The sequence below is a fragment of the Dermacentor andersoni genome, chromosome 1 (genome assembly GCF_023375885.2).
Source record: "Dermacentor andersoni chromosome 1, qqDerAnde1_hic_scaffold, whole genome shotgun sequence".
NCBI classification, from domain to species: Eukaryota; Metazoa; Arthropoda; class Arachnida; order Ixodida; family Ixodidae; genus Dermacentor; species Dermacentor andersoni.
The window spans coordinates 399,462,147-399,484,920 of NC_092814.1; the positions used below are offsets into that span (position 1 = coordinate 399,462,147).

Below are 22,774 nucleotides of genomic sequence, written 5' to 3' on the forward strand. Positions count from 1 at the left end.
AAGGGGTGTCATTGTACTGTAAGGTGGTGTCATCGAGAAAGAACACTCAATGCAATGTGCGGGAAACACTACCTCAATGAGAACTCGGCTGAGATGCAGTTTGTCGTCTTGCATTGTTGCGACCTCATATATGCAACACTCAACACAGTGACTTGACTCAGTAACACGCCCGCCGATAAGTAATGCTCTCGCATTTACACAATAATTTCTTATGTGCCTCCATAGTTTTTTCTTTGGAAACGAATGGGGAAGGAGTTGCACCATAGTGCCTTTGTGCTATGGAGAGATATTTTTAATTCATTATATGACTGGTTGCAGCATTATGCCATAGTATTACAAGCATATTATGTGGAAAATGACACGTCTTGTTAGGTGGCTTCTCGCCCTTCTGTGGCAGTGCAATGGCCATCGCAGTGTGCTGCCCATGGTGCAGAGAGTTCTCCCGCAAGAATTTTGACTGTTTCAGGGTAATGTTGTTATTTTAACCCTTCGAGAGTATGCAGTGGTAGAAACAGATACCAGATGGTGAAAGACATTCATGTATGGTAGCAATTACATGCTTGAAAGAATGTGCCTTATTAAAACAAAGTACAGTAACACCTCATTAAACCGTACCCACTTAAATGGTAGTTTTGTTTAAAAAGTGAAGTCGAATCCCCAACTGAACGGCCATTGAACATAATTAGTTTTGTATCCGCATAAACTGTACCAGCTTATTGTGTATGTATCGGTTAACACGTAGCGTTTCCACTTTTTGTCGTGCAAACACGGCAGTGCGTTATCATCATCAGGTGGCCCGGCAGAACAAGAAGCCTCAGAGATCGGAACAACGGCCTCCACATGCCCTGCGTGTTTGCTCGTGAAGCCACATCAACATCAACATCATTTCGGCACCGTGTCAGAGAGTGTTGTGGCATTGTGCAACCAAGGATCCGCGTCATGCCAAAGCTCGAATAAAAAAGACGCCGGGTGCTCAGCATAGAAGAAAAATTAGACATCGTTCGTGCTATCGAATGTGACACGAAGAAGTCAGCACTGGCACGCAACAGGGATCTGCTGTTGACTTTGGTGTGTGGCATTTGGAATGCGAAGAAGTTGCTCGGCGGCGCTGCTGCGACCGCAAAGAGATGTCGGCTACGAGGTTTGACTTTTCGCCATTGTTGCCTCTGTTGTTGCCGAAGTGTCGACTACCGACAGTGATGAGGACGACAAGGAAAGCTACAGCAAGGGCGATTCAGGCCCGATGGGTAGAAGCTGCGCGTTATGTCAGCCTCGTGAATGCAATCGTCGTGACGAGAACAGCACCCCTCAATGAAAAAGGCGCCCCGCGACTTCTGCAGCTCTACCGCGTGTGTGCACGGAGAGTACGTAACTCCAATGAGGAATCTGCCATCGAGTGTTTGCCAAGTAGAGGGGGCTGGCTGAAAAGCTGGCTTGCAGCTTCAGTTAGTTTGAGGCTGCTGTCGTCGCTGCTAGGCCGACGTGGCTTCAAACAAAAATAGCACTTTTGTCATGCGAAGTGAATAAATACTGCATGTTTTTTCCCCTTTCATCGCACTCTCTCTGAGTTACGTTTTTGACAGGTAAGTGGGCGATCTCGCGCTATTTCGGTTAAGGGGGACCTGGTGCACGAGCAGAACTTTATTGTTATTAACTCAAGAGAGTTGAAAGTTACAGCTTATATTCAGTTTAGTGAGCTGATTGCAAATATGTAATCAGTTTTTTTCTGTGTTTAATGAAAAGAAAGTTACGCAATCTTTAGTATTATAAATTTGGGATGTGACTTTCAAGAAATTTATTGTACTGAGAGACCTAAAATTAACTGGGTATGTTTTTGAATGTTTGGAGAGTGCACATATAAAGTTTTGTATCTCTATCTACATATTAGCCAAAGTTATCAAAATTTGAATTAGCAACTTTGGAAGAAAATTTTGTTGTTACTTCTTGCAAGATTTGAAAAAGTTGCATTGCACTAGCATACTATATTATAGTTTTCTTGCACTCTTTGACTGTTTAGCATTCAGGAAAAAAAAATAATCGTGCAAATCGAAGAACTAGCAGAGACACAGTGCACATCCCAAATCTTCGCGCGTGCGAAAATCATGATCTGAGAAAAACTCAAAAAACATTTAGCAATGTGAAAAATACTTTTTATGGGACAAAATTATAGAATTCACCACTACAATGAATCAGAATACTCCTGGAGAATAGTCAGAAGCAGGCTTTTCTTTGCGTCTCTTCTTGACGGCTTCCTGGAATGCTGCCGATGATGTGCGCTTTCTGTCTGCGCTGGCCACACGGCGGCTGTCTTTCTCGGATGCTCGCCTACTGCCTGTGCAAGTTTGTTGCACGTGCAGCTCACTGAGTATGTGCGAGCTAGACTGGTGGCTTCCGAGGTTAAACCGCATAACAGCTTCTGCCACGGCAGCCTCAACAGCAAACAGTGATGCATTCTTTTCTTTTGGCGCCAGGCTCCAAATGATCGAGTGCAGCGATTCATTGGCATTTTGCGTCTTCACTCTCTGGCATCTCTGCAAGAGCTTCTTATCAGAGAGGCGCTCATACACTGGCCGCAGTGCATTGCTTACAGCATATGGCAGATTGTATCTGCTTTTTTTTTGGGGGGGGGGGGGGGGGCTCGTTCTTTGCAATTGCTGCATTATATTTGCACCATGAATAAGGGCCGTGGGCACAAAAGCTATAGTTGGGCTTCTCGTCAGTTGAGGTTACGTGGTAATATGTAGCCCACACTGCTGTGTGCATCCCATCCACATTTCCCGAATGTGATTTGAGCGCCCAACCATAATAACTTGTCAGCTTATTTATGAGGTCTTCTGTCAGGCGGCCCTTACCACTGATGCGCTCACCATTTTCCCCTTTCTGCTTCTGCACAATATTCCGCAGCGCCGTTCCCATGCGTGGTTTGCGCAGTCTTCCTTTTCCACAGGTATGAAGCCGTAGACTTTTGCTTCATCAATGGCACTGTATGATCTGCTGTCACCATTGGAGAGCATGGTTGTGTACCTCGGGCCATGAAGGGAAAGCGAGCGCTGAAATAAAATTAGTGCTGCCTCCACCTCCATCTGGCCTGCCTTGGAAGGCGTGTTCTTTTGGCGTGAATGCTGCGACTTCCAGTGAGCATAATCTGGCGTTTCTGGTTTTAGAGCCAAGCTCACAGCCAAGGCAGAAATTCGAAAGGACAACGTAGTCCAAAACATAACCTGAAAAAAGCTCTATCACTGTGGCCACTCCAATGTGAGAAAAATGTCCCCGAGTGTGCCAAGTGCCATCAAAAGAAACTGCAATATTACCTGCATTTCCAAAATTCAGGCTTCGGTATACATTCTTCACTGAAGTGGCGCACTTAGCCATATTCTCAGTGCAGGCACTTGTTGCAGCTGGATTTAGCTTTGATTTCAAATAGTGCTTATAGGTCTTGTTGTGAAGGCCTCTGTGCGAAACTCCGATAGCGGCAAAAATATCGTTAAGCACCGTCTGCCCGTTTCCCGTGCTCTGTACGGCACGTGCCACGAGAACATTAATCTCGAAAGGATTGCAATTGGCAGTGCCACCAACTCGTTGTGAGCTTCATTTCGTGTCAATTTCGCCGCAGTTGCTGCACAGAACTTTCAGCTTCACGGCAATGCCGTACTCCCGCGAGTCCCGCTCGATAGTCACCACTCCGCGGCACACTCGGCAACCAGCAACTTTTAGTAAACAGTTTACAATGTCGAGGTCGACGATGGTGTACGTTTTTGTCGATGCACTTTCCAGACGAGGTTCACTTGTTAGGCACTTCACCTTGCGCTCCGTCGCTGAAACTGAGGAGAGTTCCGCTATTTTTTCCTGTGCTTGTTGCTCGATCTGATCTCGCTCCACCACCGTGAAATACGCCGTGTCGATTCTCACGCAGTCCGGCCGAGTGCACATCTCCGTAGCACACGCGCCCGTGACAACCGCCGCTCCGCAATCAGGGATGTTCGCTGTATGTTCACGGTGCGCCGTCGACATCGCGAGCGGCACCGACGTTTTCTGTAGCACAAGCCGAGCGCCAACGCCGTCAGCCGTCACGATCGCCTCTTCCCGTTGTGCTGCACACAGCTCCTCGGTTGCACCGCTGTTCCGCGGCGTCTGCAAGTCCGCCGGTCCGATAAGGTCGTCAGACGTCACTGGTAGTTCCGGTGCATCTTTTCGCTGCACCACGCGCTTTCTTCTACGCTTTCCAAATTTATGCACTGTACGGAATTTCCGTGCACGCTTTGGCATCTTGACTGATCACGTCCACGCTGAGCGATGGTTCAGGCAAAATGGCGTCGCCATAGAATAAAGAACCAACTTAGAGAAGGGAAACTGTACCTTTCACAGTGGTTCGAAAATAAGCAGCGGCAGCGCATGGAACTTACTTAGGTGGACGCCAGATGACGTTGCTCAGTCCGGAAGCGGAAGTACACTTTTTTTTTAGAACAAAATCCAATATGGCCGCTTTTCGCCGGTCGCGTGCGCTGGTACGCGCCGTGCTTGTCCTGCCGGCTATGCGGCATGCCTCAATGCCTTCGCTGCCGCGTAGCTGGTGCGTTCTAATTGCCAAGAGCCTCTACTGACGCCCATATAAACAAGCCACAAGTGAGTGAACGGAACGTGCGACTTTATTGGCAGAAGCCAAGCAGTGTACATTCTTGTGCAATAGCAGAAATAAAATTGTGCGTGTCGAGATACGCTGGAATCATTGACGCGAGCTCGTAAACGGCTCACTGTCGTCGTCACACGTGGTGGTCAGGTTAACGAGCGACAACCAGCAGCGGAAACAGATTGGACAGTGTGCCACCTGTTTGCAGCGACAGTCGCCGTTAAAAATGCCCAAATTGCATTGCGAAGCAATCAGGTGACGCAGGCATCTGCTGCTGCAGCCTACACAGCGACATGGACTACCCTGGATTTTAGCCGTTCACTCCTTTCCAACCTGCACGTTTCTTTTCTTTCGGGGGCCGCTAATGTGTGGCTCACACTTGGTGTCTCACATTGTCTCAATATGGACAAGTCGCTTTCGTGGGCATCGCTTTCATCGGCTACTTTTGCGGGCCTTTCCAACCATGTGGCTACCAACTTCATACGCATCAGTCTATGTAAGCACGTATGCTGGTCTCCGTTCATGCCTAATCACGGCCGAAAAAGGCCTGAGGCACAATATGCCCATGGCTGCAGCAGGAAAGGGTGAACGGGGAGCATGAATCACGGTGCATGAAAATTGGGAGTCTATGTCGCTGTGCTGGCTGCAGGAGCGAATGCTTGCTGCGGGAGACTGCTTCCCAGCCCCTTCCTGTTGGTGCAGATAGGAGCTCCTGTGATGACCAAGATGTGCTTGGCATAGACTTTGTTGGGGCAGAACGGTGTGACACATGAGATACAGCACAGATTAGCCAAACTCATGTGTGTTTTCTTTTATGTTCGAACCAATTATACCGAACCATAAATATGAACAAACATTCATATCTGCTGCAAACACCAAGCCAATACAGCTTATATCAAACATATTTATTTCTGAACACCACGTGTTGTTTACCTTGTACAGTCGCCGACCGTTTATTCGGACCTCACGGGGACTGCGGAAATGTCCGAATAAACAGGTGTCCGAAAAAGCAGATTAAGAAAAAAAAATGAAATCCTTTATTTCCACGCACTTATTCGGGCTCGGCATTAGGCTTGAAGAAATCGTGTGTGCGCCGTTGCACGCTGTTCCGTTTACGCGCAATCAGATAAGCCTGAATCTCGGAGAGGGTCGCACGGTCACTATAGGCGGCTGAAAGCACAGTCACTGCTTGTGCACGCTCCGCATGCGACGGCAGCGTAGCACATGGTGCGTCATCTTCCGACTCGGAGTCATCGTCCGGCGGTACAGCATAGAGAATGGGTGCAGCGGAAACCTGACGAATGATCTCGCCGTCGTCGAGTTCTGCGCATGTCAGTACAGCAGTGTCAGCACCTGTGAAACTGTCAAATGAGACGGTGTCCGGAATCGCAATGCAACCACTGCGCAGGTCTCGGCAGAACATTTTCCGCGTCAGTAGGGAGCACATCGGAAGGCGACAAATCTTAGGCCTCCCGGCACCCGCTTGCCGGCATTCCCCAGCGCAGTCTGCGCGGGCACTGTCGGCGCCATTAGACACTCGACGCGATGTTTCTGTACGCCGCGTTGGAACACCGAAACCTCGACACAGCACACAAAGCAAACACCACCGTGCCGACACCAGTAGCACAAACGAAAAACGCGGCCTGCTCGCAGCGTCGTGCGCGAAAGAAACAAATCAGGTGCTGGATTGTCTTGACATGGCTTACTAAGCTGAAACCGGAACTGCTGTACGGCCACTCTATCGAACCAGGCAGAAATGATGATGATGAGCGGGGAGTTCCAGTAGCGCCACTTCGTGGGGCAGCAAGGAGGCTCTGTTCAAAACAGAAATGGCGTTCAGCAAGTGGAACTATGCGCCGGTCAGAGTCGGTGCATGATGCCCTCGATCGAGTTGGCTCAAGGAGTGTCCGAAAAATCAGACGAGAGGTTGCAAGGTGTCCGAACTTTCGGCAGTTGTTATACATTATGGTCTATGGGGAGAACGGCGGTGCTGCGAAGCTGACCGAATAATCGGGCATGTCCGAATTTTTGGAGTCCGGAAAATCGGTCGGCGACTGTAGTAGTAGCCAACGTCCACACAACGACCTTGTTGTAGCAGGCAGCAGCTTCTGTTTAGTGCGTGGAGTGTGTTGCTTTATACTGGTGCCGTCCTCATTACTGCATGTCTGGAAAAGAAATTTTGACTGAATCAGAAATTGAAAAAGCAAAATTTTGCAATATGAAATGCAAAAAGGGTGACATATATATTGTAATGATTTGCGACTACAGAACACATGCAAATGTACACTGTCTGTTCTAGGGTGCTTAAGCAGCGTATTAAATAAATATTGCTATTGTCCATAAAATTGATGTCTGCCTAACTACAATGCATGTCAACAGCTTATGTATTATTAAGATCACAAATGAGAACATTTGTGCGTTCATTTATACACTAGAAGAGATCACACTGCTGGTTCCACAAGCAAATGCATGAAAGTCATGAAGCTATTAGAACTGATGCATTATTTTTCTGCACGAACGTGATGCACCGCTTCACTACTGCGAAAATAAATGCCCTACGGTAATCCAAACTGAACAGCAAGAACATTTGGAACCATCAAGTACGAAATATGGGTGAATTATCATGCTTGCAACTGTTTAATGCATTAAATTCTGTACTTTCACTTCATTTTACCAAAGGATTATTCGGTTTTGTGGACGAAAGAAGTTGCCGGCGGACTCGAAAAAAAAGTTTAATATGTATATTGATAAGGCTACTCAGTCACCTACGACCACGGCTACAATAAGATGAAAAATGAGACGCGCGTTCCGATATCGCTCTTTCTTTCCTGCTTGTGTGTGTATAACGACAGCCTCGCAAGTAAAGGTTTATTTAGGAAACAGCAACTGAGATCCTGACTGCCCATATGTAATGCAGGATCTAGTTCGTTAACTTGTGCCCGCCTGGAAGGTATTGAGAGGGATGTTATATAACGATTCAAGCAGCGGTGTTAAACGACTCACCGTTATTGCCGTTGTCAGCCGCCCGCAGCAAAATCCAGCTCCCGTTTCGATGCAGACGTGTTCCGAATGGCTCACGACCGTAACCCAACTTCCGGGCTTACATGTTCGCTTGCAAACACGTAACTTCACCCCAAGTTAGATAATGCGAGACATCGAAGCGCAAGAAACTAGTTTTAAAAACAAAGAAGCAGCCAGTCTGAGTGTACGAACGGATGAATCCGTGCCGCCGTGCACTCGAAAATACCGGTAAAAATTTAAAATCCAGGCCAGAGGTCACGTGAAAGATCGATGATGCAGAACGCTATTTGCGTTTATAATGACGAAGAAACAATAAACTTACTAACAAAGAGTACAATATCTAATTAGCAATGATAATTTTGCCCTGTTTTTATGTAACAAAAATGCTTCACTGCAGAGTTTAAGTAGTCCTGGCACAAATTTTTCTTATGCGTGTGTAGCTGTCATTCAGTTAATTACACCATGAAACTTCAAATTTCTTCTATGCACAACAAATATATGTTTAATGCAAACATTTAAAAATGTGCCAAAGGCAGCGTGGCTTCATGATCTGGTGACATCATTGCATGGTAGGTCACAAAAAATGATGCATGCTCCAGTTGTTCATGAGTAAGCCATGCCATTATTAGGTCTACAACGGGGGTGTTTGCCTAGCAGCACTAGTTCTAGGTTGTAGCGGTAGGCTTAAACAGGTGACTGAGGTCGGTACTATGGCGAAACGGGGAAGCCAGCAATTCTCATTGTCTTCACTTTCACAAGCACTATGCCCACTGCCCAGTGCCTTCAGTACAATCACTCCCTGCCGAAAGAGGAGCCGTCCTGGCGACCTAAGGGTAGGAGAACACGGGGGTCATGGCACTGCTTGAGCCAGGAGACGTGGACAATTTCCTGGCTGCGACGATGCTGGTCGGAAGACGCTTCCATTGGCTCGATAAGGTAGTTGACCGCGGATGTTTGTTTTAGTACCCGATAAGGACCGTGGTACTTGGAGAGCAGCTTGGAGGAAAGGCCTGGAGGGGTAGAGGGCACTGTTACGTTTCGCCTACGGCGCGCGGTATAGCCGGCGCGGATGCAACGGACGCCGGGGCTTCGTTCAAAGCGGCGGACATTTTGGCCCGTTCGGAGCTGCCGCAAAGCCTCCCCGCCAAGCGCGTCCAGGCGTGTTTCAGTGCCACGTGTCTTCATGTGTGCGTGTGTGTGTGTGTGCCCACGCTTGTCAAAGCGCGGCAGCCGGGGAGAGGAGCTCCCCAAGTGTGAAGCGAGGAGGTCTGACCGGCGCCGGGTTGGCGGATGCGTCACTACACTCGTCTCAACATGTCTCTCAGCGTGTCCGTGCCCGCCGTCACGTGGCCTCGTCACGAGGCCTTCCTTCTTGCCCTCAACTGCGAAAGTATAAGAGCAGCTGCCCCCGGACGCCAAGAGAGAGGCTCCGATTTCTTCCGTTGAGTTACGTGCTCTCCTGTCCCTCCACTTCGGTCGACCTGACCGCCCGCTCTTTTGCGATGTTAGAATAAACAAGTTGTTCTGTTACCAGTCGACTCATGCTTTGCCGGGACCTTCGGATGCTTCCAGTTGTGCCCCAGGCCACCAGGCCAACGCTACCCTTGGGGCTTGCGACCCATTTGCAATAACGGGCGTCAGCGCTGAGATTCCAACAGCACCCACAACCAGACCAGCGAGCCAGGAGCAAAGCACGTAGCCGTAGTGGATGAATTGTGGCGATGCTTTAGGCGCCACTGGTCCTGGGATGTGAACGAACGAGCGAGCTGGCGACATTCTTTGGGGTAAGCAGCCGCTCTAGAAACAGTCGTCCACTCCGAAGCATCTGGTCGGTAAGGCAGAATCGTGTCCATAGTGCATGAAGGTTCGTGTCCGTACAGGAGAAAAAAAGGGGAGAACCCAGTGGTGCTTTGCGTGGCGGTATTGTAAGAGTAGGTGACGAAAGGCAGAATGCGATCCCAATTCGAGTGGTCAGGTGAAATATACATGGACAACATGTCGCCAAGGGTGCGGTTGAAACGCTCTGTCATCCCATTAGTTTGAGGATGATATGCCGTGGTGGTGCGGTGAATGATGCGACACTCCTTTAGCAATGCTGAAATGACGTCGGAGAGGAATACGTGACCACGGTCGCTCAGTAATTCTCGAGGTGCTCCATGGCGTAAAATCAGGTGTTCAAGGATAAAACTGGCGACGTCTTTTGCTGTGGCAGATGCAAGGGCTGAAGTTTCAGCGTACTGCGTAAGGTGGTCGATAGCAACAATAACCCAGCGGTTGCCGCTTGGAGTGTTGGGAAGCGGACCGTATAAGTCAATGCCGACGCGGTCGAACGCGCGCGCGCGGGGCATGGTAAGGGTTGCAAGGGGCCGGAGGCATGTTGAGTTGGCGTCTTAAGTCCTTGGCATATGAGGCATGACCGGACATACTGGCGAACCAAACGGTACATACCGCGCCAGTAGTACCGAAGCTGGAGGCGAGATTATGTGTTTAATACACCAGCGTGGCCGCATTGTGGGTCGTCGTGAACATAGCGCAGATGTCGGAGCGGAGGTGTCAGGGTATAACAAGCAACCACTTGCGGCCACTCGAATTGTAATTGCGGCGGTACAGCAAGTTACCCCGAATGATGAAGTGTGCGGCTTGACGACGGAGCGTCGAAGAGATCGGCGCTGGCGACTGTCTAGACAGGAAGTCAATAAGCGAAGATATCCATGGGTCCTTGCGCTGCTCTGATGGCATGTCGGAAATATTGAGGGTGAAGGCACTGCACGTAGAAATAGACGAGTGGACAGGACCAGAGGGCAGGGGTGACCGGGATAGAGCGTCTGCGTCTGAATGCTTTCGGCCTGAGCGATAAACAACGTGGATGTCGTACTCTTGTAGGCGCAATGCCCAATGGGCAAGCCGACCAGTTGGATCTTTTAGTGAAGATAACCAGCATAGGGCATGATGGTCAGTCACGATGTCAAATGGACGCCCGTACACATAAGGACGAAATTTTCCTATAGCCCAAATGTTGGCCAGACATTCCTTCTCAGTAACCGAGTAGTTTGCCTCGGCTTTGGTAAGGGTGAGGCTGGCATACGCGACGACGTACTCTTCAAAGCTGTCCTTGCGTTATGCAAGAACAGCACCGAGCCCGACATTGCTAGCGTCTGTATGGATCTCAGTTGGAGCAGAGGGATCGAAGTGTCGCAGTACTGGAGGAGAGGTGAGAACGCGTCGCAGTTCTTGGAATGCGTCATGGCATGCCGGGGTCCAGGCTTAGAGGTCAGAACTTCCGGTGAGAAGCTGGGTCAAGGGGGCGATGATAGAGGCAAAGTTACGGAGGAATCGTCGGAAATATGAGCAAAGGCGGATGAAGCTGCGAAGCTCTTCCATGGTGATTGGTTTAGGAAACTTTGATACGGCGCTAAGTTTCGTGGGGTCCGGGAGGATACCGTCCTTTGAAACTACGTGGCCAAGAACGGTAAGCGTGCGAATGCCGAAGTGGCATTTCTTCAGATTTAGTTGCAGGCCTGCAGTGGAGAGGCACGCAAGGACTTGCGCAAGGCGGCTGAGGTGCGACGCAACGTCGGTGGAAAAAAACACAATGTCATCTAAATAACAGAGGCACGTTTTCCACTTCAGCCCTCGAAGAACGGTGTTCATCATTCGTTCGAAAGTGGCAGGCGCGTTGCAGAGGCCGAACGGCATGACGGTAAATTCATATAGCCCATCAGGTGTTAAAAAAGCTGTCTTTTGGCCATTGGCACTTGCCAGTACCCGGAGCGCAGATCCAGCGAGGAAAAGAATTCTGCTCCCTGCAGACTGTCCAAGGCATCGTCGATGCATGGCAGAGGATAGACATCTTTGCGCGTTATTCTGTTAAGGTGGCGATAGTCGACGCAGAACGGAATGGAGCCATCTTTTTTTTATTAACGAGGACAACCGAAGATGCCCATGGACTGTTAGAGGGCTGGATGATGCCACGCTCCAGCATGTCGTCAACGTGCTGGTCGATGATACGGCGTTCAGCAGCCGACACACAATATGGACGCTGGCGCAATGGTGTTTGTTGACCGGTGTCGATACGGTGAACGACTGCGGACGCTCGACCCAAGGATGGTTGGTCAATGTCAAATGAGGCACGAAAACGTTGGAGGAGCTTGATGATTTCTGTGTGCTGCGCAGGTGTGAGTTCTGCGTCGACGGCACGAGCGAAGACGTCTACAGGGGCATCGGTCGCGGCGGGAGGAGTGACGGCACAAATCGGAAGTGATTCCGTATCACCAAACATGGTGGCCGAGAGAGCACAATCGAAAAGTTCAGAGGTACCCAGGCACTCGCCGCGGAGTAGGGAAGATGGGCAGGCGGAAGGATTGCACACGTAAAGGGCAGTAGAACCTTCGCAAAAAGTGACGACAGCAAACGGAAGCAGAAAGTTTCGGCGGCGCGCACAAGTGGCCGACGGCGTAAACAGAACAGATGAGTTTGCAGCAGAGTTACTTAACACAGGGACCAGAGTGGCGGAGAAAGGTTTGATATTGATTTCAGAGGCGGCAACAACTTTAGGAGAATAATGGTCGTCAGGGTCAAAGCACGTAAGTTCAGCACGAGCGCAGTCGATAAGAGCTTGATTGACAGATAGGAAATTCCATCCAAGGATAACGTCGTGCGAGGAACAAGGAAGAACGACAAATTCGTTAACATAACACTTTCAATGACGACCCGGGCTGTGCACGACGCTGAAGGCTGAATGCGATGTGAAGTTGCCGTACGCAGAGAAAGAGAGGTAAGGGGAATGGTCACTTTGTTCAAATTGCGGCAAAGCTTTTCACTAATAATAGAAACGGCAGCTCCGGTGTCGATAAGTGCGTGTACGGTGATGCCGTCTACGGACAGTTCAATTTCCTTCGCCGGGGCAGAATGAGGCCTTGAAATGTTTGATGTAAACGTAGTTCTTGCCTCTGGAACTGCGACTGTTAGTTTTCCTCTCGGGCTTGGCTGGGTCGGCGAACCATCGGGGAAATGGATTGGCGACGTGGGGAAGGCGACAGGCGTGAATCGAAGGGGTGGCAACTGTAGGACAAGTCCGGAGGAAGGTTAGGTGGGTCCCGACGCGGAAGTCGAGCAGGCCTGTAGCTTGAGGCGCCCCCACCGTCATGTAAACTGTGGCTGCGACGGTGGCAGAATCGTGCTACGTGGCCTGGAAAATGGCAGTAATAGCATATTGGCCGGTTATCAGGTGTACGCCACGGGTTGACAACAGGGGTTCCAGCGTCCGAGTAAGGGACGAAAATCAGACGCGAAGGTGGCGGCGGCACATGGAAGGTGCTGGTGGTCAGGTAGGCATCAGGAGCCGGAGGAGCGTAAGGCCGTGTGACGTCAGCGTAAGTTAGCGGTCCGGCTGCAGGCTGCGGAGGAGGGGCAGATGGTAGCGCCGCGGCAACTTGCGTCTGAATGACGTGACGAAGTGAAGGAGCCAAGGTTGTCGACGGCTTGGGTGCGCCGTTCGCCAGAGAGAGCTGGCGTGCGACTTCCTGACGAATGAACTGCTTTATCTCTGGCATTAAAACAGATGTCGGCAGCATCGCGGCTGAAATCCAACGGAGATAGATCCGCGGAGTCCTGCTGAGCAGCGCGTGTTGATGCACGCTGCTTGCGCAGCTCGTCGTACTGCTGACAGAGCTGTATGACCTCGGCAATCGTCCGGGGACTCTTCGCGACGAGCATTTGGAAGGCATGGTCATCGATGCCTTTCATGACGTGCTTGATCTTGTCTGCTTCATCCATAGACGTGTTGACGCGCTTGTAAAGCGAGAGCACGTCTTCAATATAACTGTTGAAAGTCTCGTCCTGGTGTTGAATTTGACCACGCAAGCGCTGCTCAGCGCGAAGTCGGCGAATGGCGGGATGGCCGAAGACCTCTGCCAAAGTTGTCGTGAAAGCCGACCAGGTGGTAAGATCGGCTTCATGATTGCGAAACCATAGGTTTGCCACGTCAGTCAAAAGATGACATTTGTGAGCTTGGCGTGGTCGTCCCACTTGTTATAGGTGCTTACACGGTCATATTCGGCGAGCCAGTCTTCCACGTTGTGGTCATCTGTGCTGCTAAATATGGCAGGATCGCGCTGCCGGATGACACCAGAGCAAACGATGGGCGGGGGCACGGGAGCAGCAGCCTGGGACGGTCCCGGTTCATCTATTGAAAGAGCTGGTGGTAGCGTCTGACTGCGGAGTTCCAGGATGTCGAAGAGAAACCCAGCAGCTCCACCAAAGACAACGGGGTGTTTGCCTAGCAGCACTAGTTCTAGGTTGTAGCGCTAGGTTTAGGCAGGTCGGCACTATGGTGAAACGGGGAAGCCAGCGATTCTCGTCGTCTTCTCTTTCACAAGCACTACGCCCACTGTCCAGTGCCTTCAGTACAGGTCATTGAGAACCGAGCACGTTTGGACTTCCCTGCACAACATTGGTCGTTCCTTTCTGTCTTGGTGCACATTTGACGTGTGATGGGAGGAGCCACTTGGAATGTGGGGGTGATGCTCCATGTTCCATGAGAAGTGGCAGTAGAAAAGCTTGTAATGTAGACTCAGTTTGTGCTAAATGCAAAGAAATGTCTGAGAAGCATTGTGCTGCTGAGGTCATGGGCTCGATCTTGGCCATAGCGATTGCATTAGGATGGGGGCAAAATACAAGAATGCTTGTGTATTGTGGAGTGGGTGCACTATAAAAAAACATCAGACAATGAAAGTTGAGCCGGAGTCCGCAACTATGGCATACCTCGTAATCGTATTGCGGTTGTGACTTATCGAACACCAGAATTAATTTTAATTTAGATGTTTGAGGGGTCAAAAATCTTATTTAGTGAAGCAGGTCCTGGCACACATTAAGAATCGCTCAAAGCACACCCAGCTTTCAGTGGCATGGTGTGGTCATAAAAGATGCGATGTGCAACCAGATTAATATAAAAAAATTCAGTGCAAAAGTTTAATGTTAGTGCTCCTGTGCATGTAAGCACGAGGGACCCGTCTTTAAAGGCATCTAAATCCTGTGTTTGTATTGATGAATATCAAATGGCCCTACACCTAAGGCAATTATAGGGTGTTAAGACAACAGGACGGCACAAGAGTTTTGTTGTGCACTTTTCCTATAGAGATAACATAGGGCAACAACAAAATAGTTGAGCTGAGAAATTCATTTAAGACCCTTGCCAATTTGGCAGGATCACTATTACTAGAGATTATGAAGGCCAAGCACATTGAAATGCATGCCCAAACCACGTCAGCACTGAATCACTTATTTCAAATAACATTTATATAGTCATCTTGTCAGATTAAATTTTTCGAAACCTGCTAGGCTGGTTTCGAGAACTTTTCAAGAATGGTTTGGTTCCATTCCAATGCAGCATAGTCAGTCTTTCATGAGCTAAACCCATCTTTACTAACATGCAATTAAGTAGATCAAAGCAGGTGCTGTCAAAGTGCATGTGACAGAGTGTTTGGAATGGGCAATCCTGGGTGATGTTGCCAAGAAGGCAGTTGTAAGCTTAATGCACACAGCAGCTATAGCATATGAAAACCAGCACTTCAATTTTTTACATACCGCAGACCATTAGCCGGGCTTGAGCTAATGCTGGTCATAATCTACTGTAATTTCAACCATATACGGCCACTGTCACATTTTTTTTATGGTCCTACAATTTATACCCGCTGTGTACAATCAAAATCTCTGCCAAGGACAACAGAAACGGTATGATTGGAAATTGCAGAATTTTCCACCTGCGGAGGTGGCTGGCTGATTGCCGTGCGAGATGCTTTGTGAGCTGGCATTGATGTCTAAATGTCAACTGCTCTAAGCATACAAAATGGGCTTTGGGATACTCTTACCACAAGAAGAGAGACTAGTATGACTGTTGCCTGTGACAGATGGCACGTACCCAGGACGAGGGATCGGCTAGGATTCTCCATGAATACATCAAATAGCTTTATATTCCCACTAACTTGATAGTACATAATACTGATATGTAACAAAAATAAACAAAGTAACTGAAAAGTAAACAGGTCTGCTATGATTGAGCCACAAGGGGAAAGATGGAAACATTTGTGTTGTATGAAAAATATGTGCTTAAGATGTCATCCTCCCAGCAGCAACAATATGATAATGGACACACTAGCATTACTCTTCAGGCACACTCCAGGCTGCTCACACCATTATCTACAAGATTTGAAGGCCAACATGCAAAAGTGGTACCTGTGAAATTTTTTTTCCCTGCCTTTATTTTTCTCCTCGCTTCTTTTTTTTTCGGCGCTACGCATTTCTGCTGACGGCATCACGCGTGAGCTGTTGTCTCGCTCGCGCAGCGCACGATTTTGCGCGCTGTGCACAAGGGAACATGACTAGCGGTATAATTCAGTGCTACGCGAATACTGAGGCAGAACAAGCGGATCACAGAGCATGATCACGGCGTTGGAGCACGGTAGAAAACAGCATAGTTTCGGTACCTACGCACGTGACCGCACGACCGTGAGAACAAGCAGACGAAGCGGAAGTACATCTCTCTTGCTTCGATGCGAAGTAAAACAAAAAACACGCAGGCATTCCGTTTGTGTGTTTTATTTCTCTAAACTTCAATTCGTCAATTCAAGCAACAGATCGCACAGATGTTGTCTTGAATAAGTCTTGAAGTCGCATGTCACCACGAGCGATGTCACACTGCGGACACGATTACGTAGGCGCAGGGGCACGATTACGTCACTGTCCGGCTTGGAGTGCAGCGGCCGCAAGTGAAGAGGGAAACGGCGTTAGGATTGAAATTTCAGATGACTGCGGCACGTAGCGATGTAATACTTTGCAGACATGATAGTTATCGCTCAATGTATGCTCTGCGCTTGTCAGCTCAAAATGGCCAGACCTGGTGAGTGGCCCTTTAAGGTCTAGCGCGCATGGAATCACACTGGCATTTAGTTCACAAAACACGATGCCAGAAGTATCCACAGGCACATACGGTTCACTTCCCAGAGACGGGAGGGAACAGGTCGTTGACAGGAGGGTTCAAACTTGTCTCATTTGACGCGCATCTTGGCTTATTGAATGGTCCAGCAATTAGCTGGTTCGTTTGACAGTCGACTTGGGCGGCTAGGAGCAGCTGTAACACGCATTCTTCCAGGAGTTTCTTGATCTTGTCGTGGTCTGTGGTCAAGCTGCATCGAGCAAGCAACCGCCGCTTTACAACCGTGTATTGTTCGTCAAACATGTCTCACAACAGCGTCCAGTGGGTTGTATACTGACACCTTCACGAAGCTGAAGCAGTTCGCCGCAGGAATGCGGGAGCGGCTTGGAAGTTCTCTTATCCTGCTTTTAGATCGTAACAGTCACTGGCACAAAATCCAGGAGGAGCACTGAGAAAATTCACCAGGAAAACCTGTAAAAACACCGCGTTCTGCACAGAAGGCATGCACACATGGTCCTGAGAAAATCCAACGCGCCTATGAGCTGCTGACAATCTTGTCGAAGCCGACGAAGCGGACACGATGTGCTGTACTCATAAAATTGCAGAGCACGCACATTCGCACTTGCGAACTAGTAGTCAACGGGTCGTCGTGTGATGCCGAGCAACTAGCAGCGTGACTTCTCCCTACGGCTGTCATGACTGTATCTCTGCAAAACCTTATCTCTAAGGAGAATACATTATATGTTTCATACAGATGTGCCCTAAAGAAACATTGCATTGAACAATTGCAGGACAGCCCGCTTGATTCGTTAAGTATTGCTTTGAACTCTCGAAAGACCTCCATGTGACCTTCACCGTGATCTTGCGTTAACCTTGGTAAAGGACATAAGTATCGGGTTGAACACTCGTTTATCACCCAAACAAAGCTTCGCTTGACTTAAATTCCAACAAGCGTGCTGGATGTAATTTTTTTCCTTCTCGTCTTTGTTCCTCAACCTTTAAGCTTTGTGTGTGTGGCCAGGCCTGGTTCGATCGTGGAGCGTTGTTGGAGATTTCCTAGGCGATCTCTGCTTGCATCGTGCTTACAGTCGCAACCAGAGCTAATGCTGTCATGTTCAGCAATGCAAATAGGATACTTTTTTTGTGTGTGCTGCATTCATTTACTACGAGGCACCGTTATGTTTAGTACGTGCTCGTCGAATGATGCCAGTGCCTGGGTGTATAAGACTTGGACATTTCAGATTTGTCAGCCACAAGTTTTAACCACAACCAGTGGGCTGGCTGTCACCGTATCATAGGCGGTCTCTGAAGATGTAGTTAGCGATGATGTGCGCACGCTCTCTCCTGACAGCGGCTTAACACTAACCGTAAATTTGTGCGCTTAAAAGGCAAAACGTGGCACGTCTCGGAAGATCCCAACTAAATTTATGGACTATCTCCGAGGCTGATAGCTGGCACGGTTGGGTGGCCGATAATAAGCGCAGAACAAGACTAGAAATAATGAGCTTGGTGGCATACCATATCCCGTTTGAGAAGGGATCCTTATACTATCCATATGTAACTCTGCGTGAATTTGCATATTGCCCGACGACGCATGTTTGAGAAAGCGAGACGTGAAACAGCGAAAATGCTGGCTAATTTTGTCACAATAGACGTGAAACAGCGAAAATGCTGGCTAATTTTGTCACAATTTAGCGCACGACCGAGCATAAAGTACTTAGCGAGCATTCTGGAGTAAAGTGCAGTAAAATAGTACTGAATGTGATGCATTCTTCAGCTGTCTCCCCACGTTTTTAACGTCATCGTCTAGTTAACCTCCACGCCGCAACTGGTTGGATTGTGGGCAGGTGTATTGCCGCGATGTACACGTAATAAGTTTTCTTCTTTCGTGTATTTTACACCACATGGAATTGTTTAATGCGAAGCATTTTTTTGCTTCTTACCAGGTACTTTTCAATTGGTTGCTGGATATGCCCCTTTCTTGGCTCACACGGCGCTTATTCAAATAAGTTACCCATGTGGTGGTGAGATCTGAATCAAGGTCCCCCGCTCAGTAGTCTGGTACTCTACCCATTAGGCCGCAGAGGCATGTCTAGAATGAGAGAATAGCAATCTTACCCTTTCCTAGGGCAAGCAATAGCGCTTTGAGGCTCTTTGTGTGTGCACCATTTGACAGCAACAATTAGAGAAGAGCACACCAGTTACTGCACCCTTCCCTGTGACAGCTAGCACCTTGAGGCGCTATACATAACATTGCACCTTCGGGTAGACAGAGTTTATTCAGTGCAGTACCTTCGGAATTGACCCAGGTGGGAAAGGAACAGATTGTAGTGTTTCCGGGCAGGAGTACAATAAATCGGTAATCGTTATCACCTTTCTGCTGTTATCACACACGATCGCGTCACAGACACATTCCTATGGCAAAAACCAGCATCATCCAGTGTGAAACCCGCGCGTTTTTTGACACTGGATCGCACTGGGGACGCTGGCAATCACTGGGAGTCACTGGAACACCAGTGAGATAGCTGGATATGAGCTGGGTCACATTAGACGAGATGCTGGTTTTACTGCTATGGCACTGGTTCTCGCTGTAATTCGCTCGCTCGTACTGGAGACTGCGCTAGTTGCGTTGTTGCCCCACTGGTTCTAGTGTGCAAGGAGCATAGGCGCTGTTGAATATTAAACTCTAGTGTTTATTTTGAGGTTATACACGTCTGTTTCCTGTTACCGCTTAGAATAAAGGTGCATGAGCGTCCTCGTTTATGCATGCATATGTCTCATGGCATGAAAACTTTTGTTTCTGCGTTTCCCTTTTGACTGTGCGGATAGCTATGCCCTTGAACGAAAATGCCATTGAACTAATAAATAAATTATGAATTAAAAAAAAACCGCAGATAACGCAACGTTTTTAGTTGATTGTACTCGTTATTTATTTATTAATTAATCTGGCATCAATGAGGGCCCATTGTTTAGCAGTAGTGCATGTTTACAATTCGTGGACGTTCACTGCAATTCATATGGCAGTGTCCGCGTCATCGTTTTTGTTTTCTAAGCAATGGTGCAATCGATGACTGTGAGTTGTCGCAGTGTTGTGGAGGCGTTTGATAACAGACCCCCAGGGAGCTTGCCACTGATTGATATTATTGCACCCAGGGGCGGTAAAGGATTTTTCCGATGGGGGAGGGGAGGGGGGGTCAGCTTATGGGAAGTCTGATAGCTAAAGCTGAGTATGGGATGGAGGCAAAAGGCATAGCGCATCAGAACCAGGACAAAAGAAGAACACAGACGACACACGTTTGGCGCCAAACGTGTGTGCGGTCTGTGTTCTTCTTTTGTCCTGGTTCTGATGCGCTACGCCTTTTGCCTCCATCATGATATACCAGCAAGCCCAACGTGCAACTGAGTATGGGGCGTCCACACCCAAACAAATTGGCGTCCATGCTTTCAGACGAGAGATGGTGCTTGACGCTATTGAAGGGTCACTTATAAGGATGTTTCCGAGATAGTATATTTTATGGCCATTGCTTAGTCTGCGTGTTATAAGAATGCGGAGAGTACAATAATTACAGCCATGCGTGGCCTGTGTCGTCATTTAAAACATGATCAAAAGTGCAGGCACGTCTCTTCTTTCGAAGTACCTAGAAAGTGGTGTCTCTAAATTCAGTCACATTTTGATGGCAAAATAGGCCGCGCATGGCAGTATTTTGTTTATTTTTTAAATGCTTAGATAATGTAGATTACATTCGTAAAAAGACAGTTTTGCAAAGCTTCTTAGTGACCCCATATTTTTTACTAAATAAGAAGACCCATTAGACACACGCACATGCACGCATATATGACAACACAAATGCTTTATGTCTTCAGTGTTGAAATGCGGCACTGATTACACAATGCTTAAAAGTTCAAGTCTCAAAGCCGTTACTACACTTCAATACCGGACGGTTGAGGTGCACGTGGTTACTTTATTATTGATATCCAAAATCCATTTAAACAATTGCTAAAATAATTACACACACACAATAATTTTAAACACGCAACATGTACACCCCAACGTGTAACCGCAAGGCTTAAAGGGAAGCTGAAGAGTCTGTCGAATTCAATAAGACGCTCATATGCGGATGCGGGAACCTTATAAACCATGAAGGTAAAATTTTGGGGGGGATTTTTCACTTAGGAGCGACGCAATCGTCGGTTAAAATTGCGCTGTAGCTGCGCCCCCCGTCGAGCGCCGCGCACTGCTGCTGACGCTGACGATGCGAGCGGAGACCGGAAACGGCAGCGTAGTGACGTCAACACTGGTGTTCCGCTCCTTCGCAGCCTCCGCGACCGTGCCTGACCGGGCTTATTTCTGCGTGCGTGCCGTCCAAATCTGCTTCGCTCGACCCTACATTCCTTTATTTGTGTGTATATAGGAGTGGTAGTTGACGTGCGCAGCATCATTTGAACTTGTAGGCCGATCATGCCGGCGTTCTGTGCAGCCTACGCTTGCACGAACACCAGCGGCCGCGACGATGTTCCGATGTTCCATTAGTTCCTGCAAGACAAGAAGCTTTCAGCTAAGTGGGAGGCTGCGGTGAAGCGAAACAACTTCAAGCGCTCAAGAACAAGTGTTGTGCTCTAACTACTTCCGTGACGATTACTACCGGAGTTTATCAATAATGCGTGCTTTGGGTTCTCCTAAAAAAAATAGTTAGCACGCTGAACGGAAGGTGCATATTTATCGCCCACCCTTGACGCAGGTTTCATCGCCAAGCGCCGCGAATTTTCTATTCGCACGTGTGTTGTGAAACAGCCTGCATGCAGCTACCATAACACAGTGCAAGCGTGAAGTTTGCATGTGTTGGAAAGCCTGCTCACGCCAAGACGCTGCACTCCCCCTTCTCTCGCACACATAAGAAACCGACCATCTCACGTAGCCGACGGAATTCACTGGTTACGAGTAGCGTGCGGATGGCGCGCTGATGAAGCTTCTATACTACACGTGCTACAACAGCCGGTAAACTTTTCCAGCGTTTAAACCGTCTGTGTGTAGATTGCCGACAGCTTTGGGGCAGCGCACAAATCCTGAAAATCGCATCACCGCTTACGTTCTACGAGGAGGCATGCAGGAACATAACACTACAGTTGTTTGCCCGGAAACTACTCACTGGAACGCTGAATGCAGCTTAGCAAAAAACATACTCGCCAAAGAACATTTCCAACACAAGGAGATGCTAACACTTCGCCTTCGTTCGCGTGGAAAGCAGTGCTTGCACCAGCATTTTTTGCTTCTTGGAGAGGCCGGCTCTTCGCAATCGGCTTGTACATGTAGTATGTACAAGTATGTACGTACGTGTAGTATGTACGTACGTGTAGTATGTACAAGTTTAAAACCCTTACAATTGATCTTGCATGTGACAGCGACAGCGCTACAAACGAGGCGATGGCTGTCGCGTTCACTCGTCGTCTGCAAGCCGAACTCCACGTGAGCGACGGCTTTGAGCGACGACTTCCCGGAATGAGGGCAGCAATATACGCGCCGAAACTAGCGTGACGCATGCTTTATCAACTTAAGTTGATGTATTTAACTGAAGGAGCATAAAATATTTCTGAAGGTTTTGCACTAGGTTCTTACTCTTGCACGTGTAAAATTCAATAGTTTGCTCGTTCCGTTCGACAAACAGCAGTATTTGAGTTATGTACATCCAGTTTCGGCTTCGCACAATTGGCTAGTCGCTCATAGCATTTCGGGGCGACGAGCGATGAGTTCTAGATTTCTAGAAACGAGCGATCGAGCGACAACACCGAGCGATTTGTTCAAGCGACGGCCCGTTTTGTCGCTCGAAGCTGTCGCCCGTCACAGTCGTGCGCAAAATCGCTCTCGTAGAGTTTGGACTTAACGCCGAACTCTTCAGGGAAACGCAAGCTCTCGAAAATTTCCATGACCGTCTCGGCAAAACACCACCAAACTACTTTGCACCGTGCTTCGTGTGTAGCGGCAGCAGTCTGTCCGGACGAACACCATTGTTGACGTCGCGAGGCGCTTGACCAATCACAGGCGGAAACGAGGCGCGCGAGCTGGGCGTGTCTACTGCTGCACTTTTCGTCGAAATAAAATATGTTTGCGCTTTCTTTCACTCAATTTCGATGCGATATTTGAATTCAGAGGGTTGAAAACCACGGAGTACTGCTCTTTACTAATTTTTTCTGGAAAA

General features: G+C 48.6%; 1 protein-coding gene across 1 annotated transcript in view; it reads left to right on the forward strand.

The window, feature by feature from the left end:
* The window catches only part of LOC126518596 (uncharacterized), a 79,437-nt gene that overhangs the window by 49,007 nt on the left and 7,656 nt on the right, over positions 1-22,774 (forward strand). The gene's annotated exons all lie outside the window — the stretch shown is intronic.